Source organism: Macrobrachium nipponense, chromosome 46, assembly GCF_015104395.2.
Source record: "Macrobrachium nipponense isolate FS-2020 chromosome 46, ASM1510439v2, whole genome shotgun sequence".
NCBI lineage: Eukaryota > Metazoa > Arthropoda > Malacostraca > Decapoda > Palaemonidae > Macrobrachium > Macrobrachium nipponense.
The window spans coordinates 43,507,290-43,528,339 of NC_061106.1; the positions used below are offsets into that span (position 1 = coordinate 43,507,290).

The following is a 21,050-nucleotide window of genomic DNA, read 5'->3' on the forward strand; positions in this document are numbered from 1 at the left end:
ACAATCTTATCCTTGTAACTCCTTGTTTCCTCTTCAGGTGGAGTATTACCTCCGGGCTAAATGCAAAACATCCTCCGTGACACCTGCGGAAATGGAAGAGGCCCTATGGAAAGAAGCTTCCAGTCGACGCTTTTCTTGGGCCGTGGAAGGGGGTTGGGGGGGGGCGGGGTTAGGGTTAGGGAGGGAGGGGGCAGGTCCTGGAAGTGCTCTCTTCAAGGAAAGGAAGTTTGCTGAATATTTTTTCCCACTTTCAATTTTTTTTTTTCGTGCATTTAGCGCGGGACCTATCAGTGTCGAATTTGATCTGTTCCGGTATTATTATTAATGAAAATAATGGCTATCTCAGCAGCGTTTATTTTGTATTGACGTTTCTTTATTCATCTTATTACTGACTTTTTTCTTTACTTAAATTGGCTATTAAAACGTCAAATTGGAGATTCAATAAAGCCTGTATTAATGAAAGTCTTTTTCCAGCTTATATTATTATTATTATTTTTTTTTATCACAGTCCTCCGATTCGACTGGGTGGCATTTATAGTGTGGGTTCCGGGTTGCATCCTGCCTCCTTAGGAGTCCCATCACTCTTCTTACTATGTGCGCCGTTTCTAGGATCATACTCTTTTGCATGAGTCCTGGAGCTACTTCAGCCTCTAGTTTTTCCAGATTCCTTTTCAGGGATCTTGGGATCGTGACTAGTGCTCCTATGATTATGGGTACAATTTCCACCGGCATATCCCATATCCTTCTTATTTCTATTTTCAGGTCTTGATACTTATCCATTTTTTCCCTTTCTTTCTCTTCAAACTCTGGTGTCCCATGGTATTGCGAAAAAAACCATCAATGAGTGATACTTTCTTCTTGATTTTTGTCAATCAACGTCACGTCTGGTCTGTTTGCACGTATCACCCTATCTGTTCTGATACCATAGTCCAGAGGATCTTTGCCTGATCGTTTTCTATCATCTTCAGGTTGGTGCTCGTACCACTTATTACTGCAAGGTAGCTGATGATTCTTGCACAGGTTCCAGTGGAGGGCTTTTGCTACTGAATCATGCCTCTTTTTGTACTGGTTCTGTGCAAGTGCAGGACATTCGCTTGCTATGTGGTTTATGGTCTCATTTTTCTTATTGCACTTCCTACATATGGGAAAGATGTTATTTCCATCAATCGTTCTTTGGATATATCTGGTCCTTAGGGCCTGATCTTGTGCCGCTGTTATCATTCCTTCAGTTTCCTTCTTGAGCTCTCCCCTCTGTAACCATTGCCATGTGTCATCGCTGGCCAGTTCTTTAGTCTGTCTCATGTAATGCCCGTGCATTGGTTTGTTGTGCCATTCCTTTGTTCTGTTTGTCATTCTCCTGTCTCTGTATATTTCTGGGTCTTCATCTACTTTTATCAGTCCTTCTTCCCATGCACTCTTTAGCCACTCGTCTTCACTGGTTTTCAGATATTGCCCCAGTGCTCTGTTCTCGATGTTGACGCAGTCCTCTATGCTTAGTAGTCCTCTCCCTCCTTCCTTTCGTGTTATGTATAGTCTGTCCGTATTTGCTCTTGGGTGTAGTGCTTTGTGTATTGTCATATGTTTCCCAAATAGTTTTTCCTGGTCTATGTTGCGGAGTTCTGCCTTCGTCCATTCGACTATTCCTGCGCTGTATCTGATTACTGGGCACTGCCATGTGTTTATGGCTTTTATCATAATTTCCGGGCATTGAGTTTTGACTTGAGTAATCGCCTTGAGTCTCTGCAATATATTCTTTCCTGAATCGTGTCCTTCAATCTCTTGGTGTTTTATATCCCCTCCTTCCATTATTCCCAGATATTTGTATCCCGTCTCATCTATGTGTTTGATGTTGCTCCCATCTGGTAGCTTTATCCCTTCAGTGTTTGTTACTTTGCCCTTTTTTATGTTGACTAAGGCGCATATTTCTATTCCAAACTCCATCCTGATGTCCCCAGATACGATCCTTACAGTCTGGCTTAGGGTATCTATTTCCTTGATGCTCTTACCATACAGCTTGATGTCGTCCATGAACATCAGATGGTTAATTCTGTTGCCTCTTTTCTTGAGTTGGTACCCAGCATCCATCTTCGGCAGTACTTATATTATTATTATTATTATTATTATTATTATTATTATTATTATTATTATTATTATTATTATTATTATTCATAAGATGAACCCTGTTCATATATATATGGAACAAGCCCACAGGGGCCATCAACTTGAAATTCAATATTCTAAACAAATGAATAAATAAATAAAAATGTAAGTGAATTGTTAAACTGTAAGCTTTCGTGTTTTCGTGCCGTTTCTAGACCTTCCCCGATTTCTACTTTTTTTTAATTTTTTTATACATAGTATATTTGACGTATATAAGAATGGACAGCATAGTAATTCCATAAAGATTAGATCGACGACTCCCGATAGCTCTTTAATATTTCATTCGTTCCTCAGCGACAATTTCAGGTAACCGAACCAAGTGACGTCATGGATTCGTTGGATGTGAACCACCAGATCAAGTTAATTGTGATGCGCCCTTGAAGCGCTGTTAACCGACGTATGTCTGTATTCAATGTTAATGCGATTTTGCGGTTTGAACTTGGTTATATGTATATACCTGCGTCTTCGTTTGGTTGTGTTCTATATGAAGTCCTTTTTTTTTTTTCTTCTTTTTCTTTTGACAATTTTGTTGGTCGTTATCTTCGTATTGATTAGCGCCTCGGCATTTATATTTTTGGTTTTGGGGAATGAAATTTACCCCTCTTGGCCGGTCCTTTTTTTCCGTTGCTGTCTAGGAAGGGCTGCAGCTGTAGACTTGGTTTTTCGCATTTGTTTCTGTAACTATGACCCAGACCTCAGTAGTTGCTTGGTCCATTCGTGATGCTGAACACTCATATATTTTGTTTCTCTCTCTCTCTTCTCTTTTCTCTCTCTATATATATATATATATATTATATATATATATATATATAATATATATATATATATATATATATATATATATTATAATATTTAGTATATATGTGTGTGTATATATATAATATATATATATATATATATATATATATATATATATATATATATATATATATATATATATGTATGTGTGTGTGTGTGTGTGTGTGTGTGTGTTGTGTACTCACAAACATCGTATCTTCTAGTAAAGTGTTTGTTTTCGTCACTCTCTTTGTATGGTGACCTTTCTTGTCAAAGTGGTTGCACTGCACTTGCTGGCTGGATGTGGCTGTCGGTGCTGCTGCTGCTGCTGACGTTTGTGATGATGATATTGTTATTGTCAGAAAGCTTTTGTGTGCCAAGGGCGTGACTGAAAGCCGCGGGAATCGCTCCAGGAGACAATGGGCGGAAGAGAGGAAATACGATTGGAAACAAAATGGTCTTAATTCTTTACGGATGGAGAAAGAAGGGCGGACGATTATTCATCCAGGAACGCGGTTCTACAGGGGGAAAAGCCCCCCTATTGTCAGGTAGTAGAAAGCGACGCTATGGATCCACGAAAGGCGAATGCTTTTGTTTATTGTTCTCTGAGTAACAGACTTTCTTCGATCTGGACGTCATTGCTGTTTTGTTTCTGGTTCGAAAGCGTCTCTCTCTCTCTCTCTCTCTCTGTCGTTATATCTCGGCTTAGAACTCTTTGGTGTATTGGGGTGCAAACTAATAATTTCCGCTTCGGCTTGGAAATGCCAGATCGTTGTGTCCGGAAATATTATTTTTTTTAGAATGGGTTTCCTCGGATTGCTCTTGTCTAACATAAAAAGGGGCGTTCCTCGAATTACTCTATTATAACATAAAAAGGGGCGTTCCTCGGATTCCTCTTGTCTAACATAAAAAAGGGGGCGTTCCTCGGATCGGTCTTGTCTAACATAAAAAGGGGCGTTCCTCGGATTGCTTTTGTCTAACATAAAAGGGGGCGTTCCTCGAATTGCTCTTGTCTAACATAAAAAGAGGCGTTCCTCGGATTGTTCTTGTCTAACATAAAAAGGGTCGTTCCTCGAATTGCTCTTGTCTAACATAAAAAGGGTCGTTCCTCGAATTGCTCTTGTCTAACATAAAAAGGGGCGTTGCTTGGATGCTTGTCAACATAGGGCGTTCCTCGAATTGCTCTTGTCTAACATAAAAAGGTCGTTCCTCGAATTGCTCTTGTCTAACATAAAAAAGGGGCGTTCTGATTGCTTTTGTCTAACGTTAAAAAGGGCGCCTCGAATTAAACTCTTGTTTAACTTAAAAATGCGTCCTGAATTGCTCTTGTTAATAAAAAGGGGTTGCCTCAGATTGCTTTTGTCTAACGTAAAAAGGGGCGTCCCTCGTATTACTCTTGTTTAACATAAAAAGTGGCGTTCCTCGAATTGCTCTTGTCTAACATAAAAAGGGTTGCTCGAATTGCTCTTGTCTAACATAAAAAGGGTCGTTCCTCGGATTGCTCTTGTTTAACATAAAAAGGGGCATTCCTCGGATTGCTTTTGTCTAACATAAAAGGGGGCGTTCCTCGAATTGTTCTTGTCTAACATAAAAAGGGTCGTTCCTCGAATTGCTCTTGTCTAACATAAAAAGAGGCGTTCCTTGGATTGCTTTTGTCTAACATAAAAGGGGGCGTTCCTCAAATTACTCTTGTCTAACATAAAAAGGGGCGTTCCTCGTATTGCTCTTGTCTAACATAAAAAGGGGCGTTCCTCGAATTACCTTGTCTAACATAAAAGGGGCGGTTTCCTCCGAATTACTCCCTTGTCTTTAACATAAAAAGGGGCGTTCCTCGTATTGCTCTTGTCTAACATAAAAAGGGGCGTTCCTCGAATTACTCTTGTCTAACATAAAAAGGGGCGTTCCTCGTATTGCTCTTGTCTAACATAAGGGGGCGTCCCCCAATTAGGGGCGTTCCTCAGATTGCTCGGGTTCTGCTAACGTAAAAAGGGGCGTTCCTCGAATTGCTCTTGTCTAACATAAAAAGGGTCGTTACTTGGATTGCTCTTGTCTAACATTAAAAGGGGCGTTCCGCGGATTGCTCTTGTCTAACATAAAAAGGGGCATTCCTCGAATTGCTCTTGTCTAACATAAAAAGGGTCGTTCCTTGGATTGCTCTTGTTTAACATAAAAAGGGACATTCCTCGGATTGCTCTTGTCTAACGTATAAAGGGTTGCCCCTCGGATTGCTCGTCTAACATAAAAGGGTCGTTCCTCGAATTGCTCTTGTCTAACATAAAAAGGGGCGTTCCTCGGATTCCTCTTGTCTAACATAAAAAGGGGCGTTCCTTAGATTGCTCTTGTCTAACCTAAAAAGGGTTGCTCCTCGGATCACTCTTGTCTAACATAAAGAGGGGCGTTCCTCGTATTGCTCTTGTCTAACATAAAAAGGGGCGTTCCTCGGATCGCTCTAGTCTAACATAAAAAGGGCCATTCCTCGGATTGCTCTTGTCTAACGTAAAAAGGGGCATCCCTCGTATTGCCCTTGTCTAACATAAAAAGGGGCGTTCCTTGAATTGCTCTTGTCTAACATAAAAAGGGTCGTTCCTCGGATTGCTTTTGTCCAACATAAAAAAACGGCGTTCCTCAGATTGCTCTTGTCTAACATAAAAAGGGGCGTTCCTCCGATTGCTCTTGTCTAACGTAAAAAGGGTCGCTCCTCAGATTGCTCTTGTCTAACATAAAAGGATTGTTCCTCGAATTGCTCTTGTCTAACATAAAAAGGGGCGTTCCTCGGATTGCTCTTGTCTAACATAAAAAGGGGCGTTCCTCGGATTGCTCTTGTCTAACATAAAAAGGGGCGTTCCTCGGATCGCTCTTGTCTAACATAAAAAGGGGCGTTCCTCGGATTGCTCTTGTCTAACATAAAAGGGGGCGTTCCTCGAATTGCTCTTGTCTAACATAAAAAGGGGCGTTCGTGGGATTGCTCTTGTCTAACATAAAAAGGGTCGTTCCTCGTATTGCTCTTGTCTAACATAAAAAGGGGCGTTATTCAGATTGCTCTTGTCTAACATAAAAAGGGGCGTTCCTCGGATTGCTCTTGTCTAACGTAAAAAGAGTCGTTCCTCGGATTGCTTTTGTCTAACATAAAAAGGGGCGTTCCTCGAATTGTTCTTGTCTAACATAAAAAGGGGCGTTCATGGGATCGCTCTTGTCTAACATAAAATGGGGCGTTCCTCAGATTCCTCTTGTCTAACATAAAAAGGGGCGTTCCTTAGATTGCTCTTGCCTAACATAAAAAGGGGCATTCCTCGTATTGCTCTTGTTTAACATAAAGAGGGGCGTTCCTCGGATTGCTCTTGCCTAACGTAAAAAGAGTCGTTCCTCGGATTGCTTTTGTATAACATAAAAGGGGGCGATCCTCGGATTACTCTTGTCTAGCATAGAAAGGGGCGTTCCTCGTATTGCTCGTGTCTTAACATAAAAAGTGGCGTTCCTTGGATTGATCTTGTCTAACATAAAAAGGGGACGTTCCTCGTATTGCTCTTGTCTAACGTAAAAGGGGTGTTCCTTGGATTGCTCTTGTCTAACATAAAAAGGGGCGTTCCTCGGATTGCTCTTGCCTAACATAAAAAGGGGCGTTCCTCGGATTGCTCTTGTCTAACATAAAAAGGGGCGTTCCTCGTATTGCTCTTGTCTAACATAAAAAGGACCGTTCCGCGGATTGCTCTTGTCTAACATAAAAAGGGGCGTTCCTCGTATTGCTCTTGTCTAACATGAAAAGGGTCGTTCCTCGTATTGCTCTTGTCTAACATAAAAAGGGGCGTTCCTCGTATTGCTCTTGTCTAACATAAAAAGGGGCGTTCCTCGTATTGCTCTTGTCTAACATAAAAAGGGGCGTTCCTCGGATTACTCTTGTCTAACATAAAAAGGGGCGACTAGGCTTCATTCTCTATGTAACTGGTAAGTTTGACGTTGGAAGCTTGGTGTTTATCAGTCAGCAAGAGGTAAAGAATAATTAGAGATTGTGATAAGGAGATAAATCATTGGCGTAACTAATGAGGTGAGGAGGATGAGGAGGAGGACCGATCCGACCTGGGCGGCGCTGCCCTTGTGGGCACTGGCATCATTTGAGCAGTTCTGGCCATTTATCGACTCTGCTGTTGGACAGTGAGAGTCAGTCGGCTTAAGCCTAGTTTAACGCCAGAGATAATATGCCTTGACTTTTCACTTACAAATTGATTCATTATGAATATATTCTCTCTCTCTCTCTCTCTCTCTCTCTCTCTTTGTGTCTTAATCTGCTCACTTATGAATCTCTCTCCTTGTCTCTGTCTCTCTCTTTGCGCCTTAATCTGTCTCTCTCTCTCTCTCTCTCTCTCTCTCTCTCTCTCTCTCTCTTCTCCCCTGCAAGGCACGGAAGACCGGCCGATAATTAAAAAAGGTCTGGAAAGGAAGAAGTCTGCCTCTAATAGCTCCCAAGTGGTGGTGTCGATGGCTGAGAGAGAGAGAGAGAGAGAGACTGTGTACTTTACTCGAGAGCTTCCGTTCGTCAAGAGACAACCTCCTCCTCCTCCTCCTGCTCAAACTCCAAAGAGGAAAGAAGAAGTTTGACGTATTGTTTTTTAACCATTACTGAAATTAGCGGCTGTCTCCCGAGCTGTGCTTGCCGGATATTGGTTAAGTATTGGGTGCTGCTCCTGGGGTTGGTTTGGTGTTTTTTTTTTTTTTTTTGTTTTGGGTTTTTTTTTTTTTGTGGGTGGGTGGGCGGGGATTGACGTGCACTTCGTTGAAAAAGGATGAAAAAATGGGAACGTCTTGCCGTAGACTGTTTTAAAGGAGAGAGAGAGAGAGAAAAAAAAAGAGGCGGAGTAGGGGTAACTTGTAAGAATGGGGGAGGAGGGGGGACTGTTTGGTTATAGTGACTAATAAAAGTCACACTGGTGAATGTGTTAGATTAGACGTTCCCGCTCAGGGTAGTAAAAACATATGAAGTAAGTCTGGTTGTAATTACGTTAAAAAAAATTTCCTTAACACTTATATGCTTTTCCTGCTGAGTCAGCAGATGTCAAGATGGCGGTGGAACACGTGGTAAGATGTCAATTTATACTGTTTTAAGAGGTTCATCTTACACAGAGCATTTCCCGCGACTTCCTGGTGTTTGTGCATTTATTGCCTCTTTAATGACCTGAATTAGCAAAATTTTGGAGTTGTTTGGGTTGGAAAAACTGCACGCATCACTCTGAGAGAGAGAGAGAGAGAGAGAGAGAGAGAGAGAGAGAGAATTGCAATCATGCTGCATAAAGATGTACACTAACCATTTTTGATTCTTTGCTCAGAAAGACGTAAAACCACAGAGAGAGAGAGAGAGAGAGAGAGCTAAATGCGACCAGAATCCGCTAATGTGTCTGGAAAAGGAAATAGCAAAATGACGGGAAGCGGGGAGCGAGTCATCATCATCATCATTGTTTTAAAAGGATCAAAGAAGAGTCAATCCTTCTTCTTCCGCCCAGTCCACCACCTCCTGTGGCTGTCATACGTCTATCTACCCACCCCACCCCCCTCTCATAGACACCAATCTCCCCCTCATCCTCTTGGATCCCAGTATTGGGCCATCTATCGAGCGTTGCAAAGAAAACGGGCTTCTGTACATAATACTGGGCCATCTCTCGAAGCGTTGCAAAGAAAACGGGCCTCTGTACATACTCTGTGCCGACCTAGAGTCAAGTGTATTTAACGATACTACCGTAGCGGAAGCATCAAAGCCTATATATACATGACAGAGGAGATTTTATTTATTTATTTATTTTAAAGACCATTAAGGATCTCAGATGAATTTGTTTACCGGGTAAGTTGACGACAGCGAACAAACGTGACGTGTTATTGTGAATTCCGGAATCGACCGGAAGTGAAAGTTTGTTTAGGAAGTTTATTATTAAAAGGAAAAAGATGAATCATTTATACTGAATTCATCAGGCATAAACTAGACAACATTTTAACTTTGCTATTTCTATATTGCAACTTATGCAAATTTTTTATATATTTTTATTTATTTATTTTTTTTTTTTTTTTGCTCCCAAACCGTGTGAAGTATCCGTATTCTGCCCATGGTACCATCGACTTCATGGTAGGACGAATAGTTTTTTCTGATGGCGTCTGAACATCTATGAGACCGGCTGTTATACATTTTAATCCAGTGGGTGAGTGTGTGTGTATGTGTGCATATATATATATATATATATTATATATACTATATATATATATATATATATATATATATATATATATATGTGTGTGTGTGTGTGTGTGTGTGTGTGTGTGTGTGTGTGTCTGTGTGTGGAGTATATATATATATATATATATATATCTATATATATATTATATATATATTATATATAGATAAATATATATATATATATATAAATATATATATATATATGTATATATATATATATTATTATTGTATATATATATATATATATATATATAATATATATATTTACAATAAAGAAGATCAAGTGCAGGAACATGAAGAGATTCACAATATGCTTTAATCCTACGTTTCGTGACAACATCGCCACATCTTCAGGGATTTTTCTACATGATAAAGTATATGTTAACAAAATAAGAGCTGATTACAAGGTCCAATACTTGGAAAGTTAAGATATATATATAATAATATATATATATATATAAATATAATATTGTATATATCATATATATTATATATGATATATATATATTTATATATATATATATATATATATATATATATATATATAGTATATATACGTATATATAATAGTAATATAATTTTTTGTATGTATGTATTTATTTAAGTATTATATCGTGTGTTTTCATGGGTTGTGGGCAGAAACGAATATGAATGTGATGTGGGTAGGGGCAAAAAAAGAAAAAGAAAAAAAAAAACGGTTTTTGTCTGTAACCTATCCAAAATTAGAGGTAAGATGTCAGCGCGTTGACCTTACCGGTGATGTCGTCGAAGTAGTTTACGAAGTCAGGAAAGATCAAGATATTCTCGTCGGGAAGAAGAAAGATTTTCGTTGTAGATACGTCTTTGAATTTTGAATTTTGTCTTGTTTTTTTCTATTTTAACTGTACTTCTTTGTCTTGAACTTTGTTTTAATTACTTATGCAATTATATATTTATATAGATACATATGTTAATATATATGTGTATTATTTATGTAATTATATTGTGTAATAATAATACACAATTACAAATAAATGTTATATTGTATATTTTGTTATATTAATGTTAACATATACAGTAGATATATATAGTATGTAATAAATAATTATGTACTATATATATATGTATATTTTATTATATATATAAATATATATATATACATACATATATATATATATATATATATATATATATATATATATATATATATATATATAATATGCATATTTGTGTAATTTCATGAAAAGTTAAGGCAAGTTTAAGATAAGATTAAAGGGACGAATATATATTATATATATAGATATATATATATCTATATATATATATATATATATATATATATATATATATATATATATGTATTATATATAGTATATATATATCTATATATATATATATATATATATATAATATATATATATATATATATATAGTATATATAGACAAGAGTCAGTTTTCGAAAGGGAGTTGGCCTTTTCTTGGCGATGCTCTAACGGGGAATATGATCTCATGCTCCCCCCCCCTCCTCCCCCTCCCACCCTCCCCTCCCCTCCCCTTCCCCTTCCCCTTCCCCCTCTTTCCCCACCCTTTTCCTTTTTCAGTCCGAAACACGATTGACGAAGACTAGTGAAATGTTTACGATACATGTTCATATAAGAAGAATAATCTCTCTCTCGTCTCTCTCTCTCTCTCTCTCTCTCTCTCTCTCTCTCTCTCTCTATAATATATATATATATATATATATATATATATATATATATATACTATATATATATATCAGCGTAATTCGTTTGTACCACTCGAATACATTTTGTCTTTTTGTCAGACCACATAGCACCGTCATATCCGGTGTGAACATTTATTTCCCTGACGACTGCCTCCTCCTCCTCCTCCTCCCATATCGCCCAGTAAACAGGTTTGCACACCCTTTCTTGACACACTTCTTATTCTTCTTCTTCTTCTTCTTTCCTATGAATGTATTCTCCGAATCTGGAAAGCTGGCTGGATCGCTGGTCGTCGGTCGCTTCTTTTATGTAGTTCGCTCCCCAGGGGCGACGGAAGCCAATCAGAAGCCGGAGATGACGATGACGTCAACCAGTTAGCTTTTTCGGGAGCCAATCAGAAGCCGGAGAGGACGCTGACATCATCCTCGGACTTTTTGGAAGCCAATCAGAATCCAGAGATGACGATGACGTCATCCTTTGACTTTTTGGAAGCCAATCAGAAGCCAGAGATGAAGATGACGTCATCCTCTGACTTCTCCTGACTTTAGAAGTCTTTCACCCGTAGCGGGTTAATATACGGAATGTTGATCGTGGAAGGGTGTTGGATTTAATGAATGTTAAAAATTTTTTTTTTAGGTTATGGAATTGACGGATATATATTCTTAATGAAACCGGTTAGTCCGAAATCGGTAAATAAAGGTATTAAAATATTAACCGTTCGGCAAAGTAGTCTTGTCTTACCTGGTAAATATGTTCTTAAGAAATCCTGAGTCAGTTTCTTATACAGAATCATTTACTGTTAAGAAATTAATAAAAACGTGAACTTGCTAACTTCTAGGGTAGGGAGGTTCTTAAAACTAAACTATCATAAGAGAGAGAGAGAGAGAGAGAGAATTCTCTCAGCGGGAATGAACGGAGATAGATCGAAGCTGTTAAGGTGATTTGAATGTAGCAAGCGATGCGTAAGATGTGAAAGGGAAGTACCCGAGTTAAAGGTTGCAATCAACCCAAACTTACTCAGGAGGTTCAACCGTCGACAGATATTACCGATCCGTTTAGACTCTTGACAAGATACACAAAACTTACCAAATCATGAATGTTTCAGTTGTGATCATTCACCATTTTTACTTATATTCAGGAAAGAGTTGAGAAAATTCGTTGGTCTACAAAAAATAAGAGAATATTGACATATTGAGTAGATAACTGATAGAATTAGTTAAATGCAGCCTCACAGCTATTCAGTATATATCTTTTAATACTCGTTGTGATCATGGTTGGACAAAATACAGCGACATGTTGATTGTATAATTAAGTATTCATTTTCATAGTAAGATAAAAAAACATCCCAAAGTGTGTCCATACCCTTCCGTGGACTAAATCAATATAGAACAATTGCGTTGTGACATTTCTCCCACAAAATATGCATAGAAAAATTATTAAATTGCTATCGTAGGTCAAAATGATGTCATGCTCTAATAGTCCCAAGTGTTTCCACCAGATCTTGACATCATTTACATCGAGAACAGCTTCGTATTTCGGACAGGAATTCTAAGATAAGATCGCGCAGAACCTACTCCTATTAGGCTACGCCTCCCCCCGCATTTACATCCATAGGCCTACTTTTATAGGCCTATAAATCCAATTCGGTGGGATTTAGAGATCGATAAAAGTAATTGTTTCGCTTTTCTCTGTCTTGTGCTCCCCGATAACGCTTATTCCGCCTGAGAAATATTGTTAACACGCCATGTCTGGATGCGATAAGGTCCCGTAACCCTCCCAGATACAACAACCCCCCCAACCCCCCCCTCCCCCCTCCCCTCCCCCTAGTTCCCCGTCGAAGGCCAGCTGATTACTGGAAAACATTAAGTTATCGTGTAGTCAGCGTTCGTGGTTTTACGCTGAATTTTGTTCGGTGTTGTGAAAATTGTGAAAGTTCGCAATTACTGTCATGAAGTTTATTATTATTGATATATTATATTATGAAAAGAAGTTTATTATTATTGATATATTATATTATGAAAACAGACAGATTAACATATTAATAAGCAAATAAAAGTGTGAGTAGAATAATATAATTATTATTATTATAATATTCTGAAAACCAGACAAGATTAACATATTAATAAACGAATAAAAGTGTGAGTAGAATAATATAATTATTATTATTACAATATTCTGAAAACAGACAGATTAACATATTAATAAACAAATAAAAGTGTAAGTAGAATAATTTAACAATTATTATTATTATTATAATCTTATGAAAACGGACAGATAACATATTAATAAACAAGTGTGACTGGACTATATCAATTATTATTATTATAAGATTCTAGAAAACATACAGATTAACATTAAAACAGATAAAAGTGTAAATAGAATAATATAATCATTGTTATTATAATGTTATGAAAACAGACAGGTGAAAATATTAATAAACAAAAGTGTAAGTAGAATAATATAATTATTATTATAATATGAAAATAAACAGATTAACATATTAATAAACAAATAAAAGTGTAAGTAGAATAATATAATTATTATTATAATATTATGAAAACAGACAGATTAACATATTAATAAACAAATAGAAGTGTGAGTAGAATAATATAATTATTATTATTATTATAATGAAAACACAGATTAAGATATTAATAAACAAATAAAATTGTAATTAGTATAATATAATTATTATAATTATAATAGTATGAAAACAGACAGATTAACAAATTAGTAAACAAATAAAATGTAAGTAGAATAATATAATGCAAGTTGAATTATATTAGGATAGTAAATCCTTACATCTTCGCTTGAACTTCTAAAAGCTCCAATTGAACGGCATCTTGTAGGAAGCTATTCCACAGTCGAACGGTGTAGGGATAAAGGTCCTCTGACAATGAGGCACACATTTATTCCATATAGGCGCTGCTGTTCAGCGAATCTGGTCGCTCTCGGCAGATAAAAGGGGGATCTCAGCGCTGAATGAATGGCCTTAGTTGCCCCAGTGCTTGGCATAACGCCAAAAATGAAAAAGTTGGCAAATGAGAGATCACCAGTCAATGGACTCTTAAGTCATAACAGCTGACGTTAGCAAACAGAAACCTTCCACAGCGAACCACTTTAAAAAAGAGATAAATAAATCTCTGGCAGTAGCAGGCATCGATTGAGTATGACCCTTAACTATAAGCTGAAGTCTTAACATCTTGAGAAATTCTTTTCTATGTTGCTGGAAAGACTGAACATTTCCTTTTTTTTTCTATTACTCTGATTTAAAAGTCTTCTGAAGGAACAAGGGTACTGATTCAGATTTGGTTGTTTGTTTTGAAATTGGGTGCTTGTTCAAATGAATTTTTTTTTTCTTTTTTATGCAATTTTTTTTTTTCATCTTTTCAGAGAACGACGTGAGGTTTATCCCTGTGGTTTCAATGGTGTACGAGTCTTCACGATAAATTAGGTATGTACTGCTTTCTGTTTCCTACAGTGTAACATTTAGTACATTCGTGATATCTCTTTTGCACGGTATTGCATGACAATGCAACATTTAGTGCGATCTGTTTTGCACGATATTGCATGCATTATCAGCAGCACTTTGCTTGATGACACGAATCTGATTATGAGCTTGCTTTATGACACGAATATCAAGATAATCTCAGCATCAGTCTCGTTCGACAACGTTTTATGTTGTCGTCGGTAAAGGTCGTCTGATATCTCCTTAGCAGTTGTGAAATTGTAAACCCTTCTTTGAGTCAGATACTTGGAATCGTGAGTTTTTCCCTGCTTTGTGTTGTTCAGTTGTTACACAAAGGATTATTTTGACGATTCCGTTGGGTCTCTCTCTCTCTCTCTCTCTCTCTCTCTCTCTCTCTCTCTCTCTCTCTCTCTCTCTCTCTCTCTCTCGACGCGTCGTCGAACTTCTTCCTTCCAGTTCTTCCACATTCCTCCCTCGTTTTGCGTGCACGTTAAACCTTTTCCTTCCCGTTATTATTTTCATCTTTGCTTAAGAGCTCGCCGTTACATTTATTCCTCCTCCTCCTCCTCCTCGCGTAGAGGAAATGGAGGAGCGTTGCTTTTCCCCCTATGCCAGAGAGGCGGAAAGGGGGAGGGAGGGACGGACGGAGTCGCTCTCAGCTTCCAGTTCCAGGGAGTCGCTGGAAGCTGCTCTGCCGTAGGTATATAGCGACTCGGCGCCATCTGTCGGGTGGATGAGGTTAATCCAGTCGTGATCTCTTTAACCCTCAGCGACCTCTGGCGGTAACCACGTCCTGTGTGCCTCTCGATCGTCGTCGCCGGATTAATCCACATTAAACGAGAGACGCTGGTGTTCTGCGGGATGCTTGCTTGCTTGCTTTCTTGCTTTGAGTGTCGGTTTGTAAGAAGAAATCGCGTTCTGTTGTATCGGCAGTTTTTTTAATTTTTATTTTTTATTCATTTTTTTTTTTTTTTTTTTTTTGGGGGGGGGGGGGGGGGGGGGGGGGGGGGGGAGGGGGCGTTGGCTGGTGGGGTAACGTTCGACGATGGAGAGATTGTTTCGTATAGAATTCGTAAGGAATCACGGCTGCATCAGTTTTACTTTACAGTATTTTTTCTGTTGCTGTTTTTCTAATGATTTCCTTCTTGTAGGGGAAAGGTCACGCAACGATTGCTTTCTTTTCATATCCACAGAGATGGTTTTGTGTTTATAAATTGGATATTTATCTAAATAAGCCTCCAATTTTGTATGAAATTGCAGTTTTTCTGTCGTGTAATTGTCGCTGTTAAGCAAATAAAAATACCATTAACCTTCTTCTGTAATGAAATTACGGCCGTCATCAAATAGAAAACATATAGTTATATTGCATTGAAAGTTCAGATATAACATTAGTTCAGTTCTTTTTTTCATTTATTATTGCGAAGACATTTTGATAATACCTTATTTGAATCCCATTTTAATAATTTTTTATTTGAAAGACATTTTAAAAAAAATTCATTTACAATCATTTATAGGTATAATATATTTAAGAGTTCACATATAACGTTATTTTATTCTTTTGAATTACTAATTTTTTTGGGCAGACATTGTAATTATTTTCTTTTTGAAAATTTTTTTTAATCACAACAATTTAAATTTAAATAAGTATCTAACTTCAGAAACGATTTTACTCTTCACAACAATTTATTTAAATAAGTATCTAACTTCAGAAACGATTTTACTCTTCACAACAATTTATTTAAATAAGGATCTAAAAGTTCCAATTTAACGAATCCTTTAACTTTTTCTTTCACAACAATTTTCTTTCAAATTTTTATAAAGAAGTATCTACCTTCGTAAACGTTTTTACTCATTTATATTTAAATTGTTGTAAGGAGTAAAAACGTTTAGGAAGTTAGATACTTCTTTGTATTTAAATTGTTGTAATAAGTATCGAACATCGTAAACGTTTTTACTCCTCACAACAATTTAAATATAAAGAAGTATCTAATTTCGTAAACTCCTCAAAGATTTAAATAGAAAGAAGTAACTAACTTCATAAACGTTTTTACTCTTCACAACAATTTATTTAAATAGAAAGAAGTATCTAACTTCATAAACGTTTTTATTCTTCACAACAATTTAGATATAAAGAAGTATATAACTTCGTAAACGTTTTTACTCCTCGCAACAATTTAAATATAAAGAAGTATCTAACTTCATAAACGTTTTTACTCTTAACAACAATTTAAATATAAAGAAGTATCTAACTTCATAAACGTTTTTACTCTTAACAACAATTTAAATATAAAGAAGTATCTAACTTCGAAAACGTTTTTACTCCTCACACCAATTTAAAATAGAAGTATCTAACTTCGAAAACGTTTTTACTCCTCACACCAATTTAAAATAGAAGTATCTAACTTCGTAAACAATTTAAATAGAAAGAAACACTGAACCTCATAACTCAGAAGATGGATTGAACCTTTCGTCTTAACAGTCGCGTGAAATGAAAGTTATAGTCATCTCAAAAGCCTAACAGGTATCCGACAGGTGACCGCTACGATCACCTCTCACGAATAGGGAAGTCTTTTCCAGCCGAAGATAAGAGGTGGGCCAGATCATTATCTTCGTGTTTAGACGAGAGAGACTCTCTCGGGCCAAAGACGGTGAGCTCGTCTGCCATTGGTTATGGTAATTAATGGATCAAATCTCTCTCTCTCTCTCTCTCTCTCTCTCTCTCTCTCTCTCTCTCTCTCTCTCTCTCTCTCTCTCTCTTTAAGACCGATTCTAACATCTTATGACGCCTCCAATTACAAGTTGGCTAAATACTTATTACTGTTATTAACATATTTCTCTCTCTCTCTCTCTCTCTCTCTCTCTCTCTGTATATATATATATATATATATATATATATATATATATATATATATATATATATATATATAGATGCATACACACACACACGCACACAATAATGTACATATTCAGAGAATGATTTCATAATTCTTATATTCAGTACCCATTAGTCAATTACCAGTCATCGTTAGTAATGCTTTTTTATCTGCCGTTTAGATTGTTGTCGTAGTAAATGTTTTCGTAGTAAATCAGAAATCCAGCACACTGTCGCGTAAGAAAATTCACGAAGCCAAAATCATGAGGACACTGTGAATGCACAGTAAAACCTACTCCTACAGATAAGTGAGCACACGATGTCTCCTCGGATGGACTAACAAGTCTACGAGACATCCTAATCCTTGTAACTCCTTGGATGAAGGTTGTCCAAACTGGATTATGCTGACTATGAGTTTGAAAAATACATTTTAACTTTGTCACCTACGGTCGATTATGTAAAGCTCTCGGAAGCCCTGGAAGCTTCCAGTCGACCAAAGATTTACTAATCCCCATTCCAGAATAACAACAAGGCAGGCGTTTCTTGATGGTGTTTTTGGATAGCTTACGAGCTCCATAGTTCTCTCCCACTCGAGGCTGCAGGTGTGATTATACTGTTATGGTTTATGGGAGAGTAATAAAAGTAAAAAGTTGATTGTCAATGAATTCCTGACATACTTCGGAGGAGGTCGCTTCATTACTCGTGTGTCCGTTGTTCTTAGTTATTATCACGGTTTATTTGAACAAAATACGTATATTACAACTAAACGGTTTTTTTACGAACACGGGACGAATATTGGCCCACCCACCCCACTTCTAATGACTGGATTTTTTGGTGGACGTCAATGAGATTTTGGTGGAAGTTGTTTGATATTTGTCGGAAATTATTTCATTTTTTTGGTGGATATCGACTACATTTGTTGGAGGTCGCTATATTTGAACAAAATGCGTATATTACGAATAAACGGCTTTTGACGACACGGGACGAATATTGGCCCCCCCCTACCCCCCCTTCTAATGACTGGATTTTTTTGGTGGACGTTAATGAGATTTCGGTTGAAGTTGGTTGATATTTGTCGGAAATTATTTCATTTTTTGGTGGATATCTACTGCTTTTTGGAGGTCGATAAACCTTAAGTGGATATTAATTAAATTATGGTGAATATCTATTAATTGTTAGATGGATATTTGTATATCTCGACATATTGGTGTATTTTCGTGAGCATCAATGTAAACTTTTGGTGGAATGAAGATTTGATTGAAGTGTGCGGCCAAGCTGTATAACTACCGCTTTTTCAACAATATGAAGGAGGTTGGTATGACTTACAAATTAGGTGAATCTCTCTTATCGTCTGATATGCGAGCGGTTTAACGCCTCAGTTATCCCCAGAGTGAACGTAGCCCCTTGACTTCTGATGAGACATTGGCCATTAGATAGAAGAACGTTAAGAGTAAAAAGCAGCTGATGTTAATTGTTAGAATTCAATATTCAACTCAATATTCGCCGTAGAGGGTTAGTGCCGTCAGTGCACCTCACACGGTGCACTGTAGGCATTACTCGAGGTTCTTTGCAGCGTTCCCTCGGCCCCTAGCTGCAAACCCCACCCCCCTTTCGTTACTTTTACTGTACCTCCTTCCATATTCTCTTTCTTCCATCTTACTTTCCACCCTCTCCTAACAATTGATTCGTAGTGCATCTGCTTCGAGGTTTTCCTCCTGTTACGCCTTTCAAACTTTTTACAGTCAATTTCCGTTTCAGCGCCGAATGACCTTATAGATCCCAATGCTTGGCCTTTGGCCTAAATTCTATATTCAATTCAGTTTAGAGCAACAAGAAACAATAGATAAACGAATAAGTGCAAATGAATACGACAGATATTTGAAATAAACACCACATTGAATGTAATTTACACATTCAGGGAAAGGACACGAGGACTTTCCTATTTGTAACCCCAAGAGATATTAAAGAATAATATTTACAATGTGTTCACTTGACCTAAGACTGCTCGAAGCTGCCTCACGAAGTGACCTCGTTGTTTGATAGATATTCTGACGTTCCTAAGGGCATTTGAACAAACAAAAAAAATGAGATATTATCTTCGATCTAGTGAGTTTCGACAGTGACAAATGCCAGGTTTGAACGTGTGGGCTCGCGTCCTTGGGACGATGTGGACACCCGTCTATGGGAATTCTGACGTTGTCTTCATATTATCAATCTGGTTCGATTCGTCCGTTTTCTATTAGCATTTGGTAGCCTTAAGCTCAAACTAATCCATTTTCCAAATACGCAGCGTCGAAACGTCTCTCTCTCTCAGTATCAACTGCATGTGGTGGGCAATCCTAACTTCATTTGTTTTAAGAGCCACGGCGACCCTTTCCTCCCACGTCAAACCATCCCTGGGTGGGTGAAGGAGGAGGGAGGGAGGGAGGGGGGTTTTGAAGACCGTGAACAATCTGTTTGTGAAAATCATAAGGAAAATGCTTAAATCATTGCTATCTTTAGCCGCTTTTCGGCGTGGAGGTGACCTCGGTGGGGTTTTGAGTCGTTGGAGGTCAAAGGGTTGAGAGTGGCTCCTCCCCTTTTTTTTTTTTTTTTTTTTTTTTTTTTTTAAAGCCCCAAAGGAGATTTACGAGGAGAATTGATGGAGGGTTCAGTCGTAATAATGACGATTCTCTCTGCATTGTAGTTTGTTACCCGTCTGCTGAGAGAGGTTTTTAAAATTATTGCTGTATGTTCTAGTGTTTGTGATCCACCCACTGCTACTGCTGCTGCTGTGAACCGTGTGTTTTTGTTATTGAAATTTTTTTATATGTTGTGATCCATATTTTTGTTATTGAGATTTATTTATATGTTGAAATTTCTTTATATGTTGTGATCCGTATTTTTGTTATTGAAGTTTCTTTATACTCGTATGTTGTGATTCGTATTTTTTTTTATTGAAGTTATTTATATGTTGTAATCCGTATTTTTGTTATTGAAATTTACTTATATGTTGTGATCCGTATTTTTGTTATTGAAATTTATTTATATGTTGTGATCCGTATTTTTGTTATTGAAATTTATTTATATGTTGTGATCCGTATTTTTTTTGTTATTGATATTTGTTTATATTTTGTGATCCGTATTTTTTATTGAAGTTTATTTATATGTGATCCGTAATTTTTTACTGAAATTGTTTATATGTTGTGATACGTAATTTTTTTTTTTTATTGAAATTTAGTTATATGTTGTGATCCGTATTTTTTTGTTATTTAAATTTATTTATATGTTCTGATCTGCATTTTTTAATGTAATTTATTTCTGTTGTGATCCGAATTTTTGTTATTGAAATTTGTGTGTATGTTGTGATCCGCATTGTTTTGTTATTGAAATTTATTTATATGTACCACGTAAACACATACACACGTAGTGTAATGTGTTTCTTATTTGTTGTGATTCTAGACTTAACGTCATCCCAGCCGCACAAAAACTGACATACAGACACACAATCAACTGCCACATTGTTCATGCTTATTTCCACTGGTTGAAAACGGTCTTTAAACAAATTTTAAGTCGTTCACAAAGACGTACATAGACGTACATTCGGCGAATCATTTTACCTCGTATGAAATTCACGAACACGCCAAAGCTGTCATGGTATATGTGAGAGACATTGAAGACTGACATCCCCCCCCCCCCCCCCGCCCGCCCCCCCCCCCTCCAAACCCCCCCAACCAGGGCATTACCACTCAAGAGCGCCTCAGTGGCGTGATCGGTATGGTCTTGGCCTGCCACCTCGTCAGCGAGTTCGATTCTCGGGCATTCCACTGAGGTGTGAGAGAGAGTGTATTTCTGGTGATAGAACTTCACTCTCTC

At 37.4% G+C, this 21,050-nt stretch overlaps 1 long non-coding RNA gene across 1 annotated transcript in view; it reads left to right on the forward strand.

Annotated features, from left to right (window-relative positions):
• LOC135214993 (uncharacterized) overlaps nt 1-21,050 on the forward strand; it is a 266,054-nt gene that overhangs the window by 14,138 nt on the left and 230,866 nt on the right. The window contains exon 2 of the long non-coding RNA XR_010314537.1: nt 14,248-14,308. This is a non-coding gene — a long non-coding RNA (uncharacterized LOC135214993). The remainder of the gene's footprint in view (nt 1-14,247; nt 14,309-21,050) is intronic.